The following is a 6664-nucleotide window of genomic DNA, read 5'->3' on the forward strand; positions in this document are numbered from 1 at the left end:
TTAAGACGTTTTCAACCTCTTTCTAATGAGGTGGACCTTTTCAATGGCCTCATAGACTAACTCGGGACTATGTAGAGCAACTTCACCTACCTCAAACCACCCAACCAGAGATCTACACCTCCTACCATACAATGCTTCAAACGGTGCCATGGCAATACTTGAGTGGTAACTTATGTTGTAGGCAAACTCAATCAATGGAATATGGTCATCCCAACTACCCTTGAAGTCAATCACGCATGCCTTTAACATGTCCTCTAGGGTTTGAATGGCGCGTTCCGCTTGACCATCCGTTTGAGGGTGGAAAGCGGTACTAAGCTTAACATTGGTACCAAGTCCTTTTTGGAATGCCTTCCAAAAGTGTGAAGTAAATTGAGCACCCCGATCTGAAATGATAGATAAGGGAACTCCATGAAACTTCACTATCTCATTGATGTACAACTTGGCATAGTCTTCCGCTGAATAAGAAACCTTGACGGGAATAAAGTGGGCTGATTTTGTCATCCTATCAATAACGACCCAAATAGAATCGTGTTGCCTTTGAGTACGAGGCAACCCCGCAACAAAATCCATATTCACATCCTTCTATTTCTAAGTAGGAATATCAATACATTGGGACAATCCTCCCGATTTTTAAGTGTTCGGTCTTTACTTGTTGGCAATTTGGAAATTTGGCCACAAAACCCGTTATATCCTTATTCATACCATTCCAATAATAGACTTCCCGTAGGACACAGTACATCTTGGTGGCTCCCGGATGAATAGAATACTGCGAACCATGGGCCTCTTCCAAAATTTGCTCTCTCAAGCCGTCAATATCCGGAACACATAGTTTACCTTAGTACCTAAGCACCTCATCTCCCCCTTGGGAGAAAGCCTCAACGGACTTGTTGAGTACCGATTCTTTTAACTCCATTAATATAGGATCAAGGTGTTGCTTGGACTTCACATCAACCACAAATGAAGATTCATAATCATGATGAACCATGACTCCACCCTCGGTGGAATCCACTAGTTGGACACCCAACTGGGCCAACCTATGTACATCACGAACGAACTCCTTCTTCTCATCTTCTACATAAGCCACACTATTCATGGACATTCGGCTTAAGGCATCGGCAACCACGTTGGCTTTGCTGGGGTGGTAAAGGACACTCATATCGTAGTCCTTCAAAAGTTCTAACCACCTTCTTTGTCAGAGATTCAAGTCTTTTTGGCTAAACACATATTGGAGACTCTTGTGGTTGGGGAACTCATCAATACGCATCCCGTATAGATAATGTCTCCATATTTTCAAAGCAAATACCACCGCTGCCAAATCGAAATCATGAGTAAGATAGTTCTTCTCATGTATCTTGAGTTGCCTTGAATCATAGGCGATTACTTTACCATGTTGCATAAGGACACACCCTAAACCCACTCGAGAAGCGTCACAATACACTACAAACATATCGGTACCCTCCGATAAGGTCAAAATCAGAGTGGAGGTGAATTTATCTTTCAATTCTTGGAAGCTTTTCTCACAAGCTTCCGACCAGACAAAAGTGGCCTTCTTTTGGTTTAAGGTAGTCAATGGAGAAGCAATAGAGGAGAAACCCTCAAACAAACCTCCTATAGTAGCCGGCTAAACCCAAAAAGCTTCTAATGTCGGTAGGAGTTAGAGGTCTAGGACAACCTTTGACCGCATCCGTCTTCTTTGGATCTACCTCAATACCCTTGCTCGACACAATATGACCAAGGAAGGCAACTGACTTTAGCCAAAACTCACATTTACTAAACTTAGCATAAAATTGATTATCCTTGAGGACTTGCAACACCACTCTCAAATGGTCCATATGGTCACTCTCACTCTTAGAATAGATCAAGATATCATCTATAAACACAATGAAGAACATGTCGAGGTAATTTCGGAAAACAATATTCATAAGGTCCATAAAAGTTGTCGGGGCATTCGTTAGACCAAAAGACATTACTAGGAACTCATAGTGACCATATCTTTTTCGAAATGCTGTTTTAGGAATGTCAACCCCTCTTACCCTTAGTTGATGGTAACCCGAACAAAGATCTATTTTGGAGAAATAGTTAGCCCCTTGAAGTTGTCGGGATATAGAACGTCTCAACTAAGTAAATCCACTAGTCTATGCTAAAAAGAATTAACGAATCATCTAAAAAGTATAACCCTTTCTACCCATGATGGCTACATGGTTTATGGAGACTTGAGTTATTATGAACTCGTCTCCATATCGATGCTCAATACTACTCCCAAAATATACTCAGATCATATGTTTAAAACATAACTCTTTCTATGTGGTTTCTAGGTTATTACTCAAAATCTATCTCTTAAGAGAGATTGAACTAAAACTACTCACGAAAACTCATTTGGAAATCGTTGTTTTCTCTCATCTTAAATGTGTAAACATTTACTGTTTGGGAATACATAGTCCTGATATAACATTTTAAATAAAATGAACTTGGATCTACTCTTTCTCAATTTCGATGCTTAAGTCTTAAAAAAAGTTTAAAAGATTTGTTAAAGCCTTCTTAAACTGACTTGAATAACCTTCAAGACTTGAATCTAACTCTACCTTGAATTTGAATTATAAATTCAAGGTTGTGATTTGTGATATGAAGGACATTGTGATGATTAGGAGTGTTTTTAGATAGTAAACATGAGAAACGATCAAAAAACGGAGATGCATATTAATATTTGGTCGTGAAATAAATTTTGAGGGAGAGGCGTCCGCGATCTCTCCGCGACACGGAGAAAAGTTCCAATTCTGAGGAATAGGTACGCGACACAGACCTGGTACCTAGTTTCTGCCCGACTTTTTCCTTCTTCATTTTCTCACCTCAATTCTCCTAAATTCGATTATTTTCTCAATTTCTCTTTAGATTCAAATACCCAGTAGATATACACAAGACTATACTCATAAACGACTCTAAAATCGACATGATTTCCTCAAGAACTCAACAACCCTATCCTAACTCAAGAACGAAGCAGATTTCAAGAACACAATTCAAGATCATCAACTTTCAACTTTCTAGAATGAATTTTGCTGAAATAAACATGATTGGCGCATGGGTGAACAAACCCAATGCAATGAAAGTCTCATATACTTCTTTAGGGATCAACCCTTGGCGATATCCACAACGAATTCTTGTGATCTTGACGAAATATTGACCTTTTCTCCTCTTTTCTCTTCTCTCAAAGCCCTAGCGCAATTGTGGAACGCATAAACTGAAAAAACTCAGTTTAGACCCCAAATAACTTACTAAAAACGAAATAAATTGATTGGGTAATGAAAAGACCAAAATACCCCTCTAAAATCCGGTTGACTTTCCTTATCCAGACAGCCCGACTTCAAACAGGCATATCTCCCTCATACAAACTCGAAAAGTAGCAAACTCGGTGGAGTTGGAAAGATAATTCAAAGACCTTTCATTTGATAACTTGTAGCCCACCTAAATCATCTTGTACTAGGAGTTATGATCGTTTGAAGTTGACCCAAAACTCATACTTAATATACTTGCCAAATTTCAGATTTTCATTCTTTAAAAAAAATGGTTCTTTCAAATTTTTATCTCTTTCAAATAGCGGGGCGTTACAATATCTCCTCCTTGGGAACATTCGTCCTCAAATTATATTAGTCTTAGTAGGCTAAGGGTGTAACATCTAACATCCAGCTCAAACACCCAACAAGCAAAATGTAAACACAACAAGTCAACTTAAAGTAAATGCCAAGAAAAGGATTAGTACCTTAATTTGGAATTCCTCAAGACTCAAAGAGATGTGGGTACCTCTTCTTCATGTCCTCCTCAGCTTCCCAAGTATCTTCCTCAACAAACTGATTTCTCCACAGAACTTTGACTGATGCTTTTTCCTTGGTCCTCAACTTGCGAACTTGACGATCTAGAATCTGAACAGGAATCTCCTCATAAGATAAGATATCCGTAGTACCAATATCTTCAGTAGGTATGATAAGTGAAGGATCACCCACACACTTCTTCAACATGGAAATGTGAAACACCGGATGAACTGCAACTAACTCTTGTGGTAGCTCCAACTCATAAGCCACATTACCAATCTTTTTGGATATTCTGTAAGGACCAATATACTGGGGACTAAGCTTTCCCTTCTTGCCAAATATCATAGCACCCTTTTCATGGGTGAAACCTTCAAGTAAATCCAATCATCTACTTCAAACTCTTAGTCTCTTCTCAGAACATCGGTATAGGATTTCTGACGACTCTGTGCTGTTTTAAATCTCTCTTGAGTAATCTTAACTTTCTTCATTGCTTGATGCACTAAGTCTGGTCCTATCAACCCAGCTTCAATAACTTCAAACCATCCAATAGGAGATCTATATCGTCTCCCATAAAGAGACTCATAAGGAGCCATTTGGATGTTAGAGTGGTAACTATTGTTTGAGCAAACTCAATGAGAGATAGGTGATCGTCCCAACTACCCTTGAAATCATTCACACAAGCCCTCAACATATCTTCTAAAGTTTGAATAGTGCGCTCTGCTTAAACATCAGTCTGAGGATGAAAAGCAGTACTCAAGTTCACCTTTGAACCCAAACCTTTCTGGAATGACTTCCAAAACTGTGCACTAAATTGTGCACCTCTATTTGAAATAATCGACACTGGAAGTCCATGAAGTCTAACTACCTCTTGAAGATATAACTTGGCATAATCCTCTGCTGAATGGGTAGTCTTTATCGGCAAAAAGTGGGCTGATTTAGTCATTTGATCTACAATCACCCAAATCGAATCATGTTGTATGCGAGACCGTGGTAAACCTGTGATGAAATCCATATTGATCATCTCCCACTTCCATTCCAGAAGATCTATATTCTGAGCCATACCACCGGGCCTCTAGTGTTCTACCTTCACTTACTGGAAATTCAGACACTTAGCAACGAACTCTGCAATGCCCTTCTTCATACTACTCCACCAATAAACCTCTCTCAAGTCACGATACATCTTTGTGGAACCCGGATGGATATAATATTTGGAGTTATGAGCTTCCTCTATGATCCTCTCTTGAAGTTCATCCACCCTTGGCACACACAATCTACCTTGATATCTCAATACACTATCTCCCCCTTGTTCAAAAGCCATCACTTTTTGCTTATGAACATTTTGCCTTCAATTCAAGCAAAACAAGATCTTGGTCTTGTTTCTATTTAACTTCAGACACCAATGAAGATTCAGGGCCATTCATTACCATTACTCTTTCATTGGAATCCATTAAACGAACTTCTAGACGCACAAGTCTGTGCACATCTTTTGCTAACTCTTACTTGTCTTCCTCAAAATGGGTGGTACTACCTATAGACAATCTGCTCAAAGCATTAGCAACATCATTAGCCTAATCTGGGTGATTGAGAATACTCATGTCATAATCCTTGAGTAAGCTCTTTCTCTGCCTTCTCTGCCTGAGATTAAGCTCTTTCTGACTAAACACATATTGAAGACTCTTAGGATCAATGAATACATCTACATGGACACCATAAAGATAATGACGTCATATTTTCAAACCAAACACTACAACAGCCAACTATAGATCATAGGTTGGGTAATTCCTCTAGTGAATCTTAAGATGTCTAGAGGCATAAGCTATAACATTGTCATTCTACATTAACACACAACCCAAACCTACTCTGGATGCATCACAATAAACCACAAAGCCTTGTGTACCCTCTGGTAAGGTCAATACTAGGGCAGTAGTCAACCGCTTTTTCAATTTCTGAAAGTTGTTCTCACAAGCTTCAGACCATTGAAATTTAACTATTTTTTTAGTCAACTTAGTCAAAGGAAATGAAATAGATGAAAACCCCTCGACGAACCTTCTATAATATCCAGCCAACCCCAAGAAACTCATAATATCAGTTGGAGATGTGGGTCAAGGCCAATTCTTCACTGCCTCTATTTTTTTAGTATCAACTGTAATTCCATCACCGAAAATAATGTGGCCTAAGAATGCCACAAACTCAAGCCAAAACTCACACTTAGAAAATTTGGCATACAACTCTCTATCCTTTAGAGTTTGGAGAACTATTCTGAGATGACTAGCATAATCTTTATTATTCCTCGAATAGTTTAAAATGTCATCAACGAATACGATAACACATATATTCTAGACAGGGCTTGAATACTCTATTAATAAGGTCCATGAATGTTTTAGGAGCATTGGTCAAACCAAAAGACATAACTAGGAACTCATAATGACCATAGTGGGTCCTGAAAGCTGTCTTAGAAATATCACTTTCTCTTACTCTCAACTTATGATAGCCGGATCTGAGGTTTATCTTAGAAAAACAAGTGGCACCCTGAAGTTAATCAGAAAGGTCACCAATTCTCGGAAGAAGATACTTATTCTTGATAGTAACCTCGTTCAACTGACGGTAGTCTATGCACATTCTAAGAGAACAATCTTTCTTTCTCACAAATAAGATCGGAGCTCCCCAAGGTGAGATACTTGGTCGATTAAAGTCTTTCTCAAAAAGAACTTTTAACTGCTTTTTTAACTCTTTTAACTCAACTAGAGCCATTCTATATGGTGGAATATAGATAGGACGAGTATCGGGAAGAATATCTATACCGAAGTCTATTTCTCTCTCAAGAGGGACTCCGGGAAGGTCGCCTGGAAAAACTTCTGGAA

The sequence above is a fragment of the Solanum stenotomum genome, chromosome 4 (assembly GCF_019186545.1).
Source record: "Solanum stenotomum isolate F172 chromosome 4, ASM1918654v1, whole genome shotgun sequence".
Taxonomy (NCBI): Eukaryota; Viridiplantae; Streptophyta; class Magnoliopsida; order Solanales; family Solanaceae; genus Solanum; species Solanum stenotomum.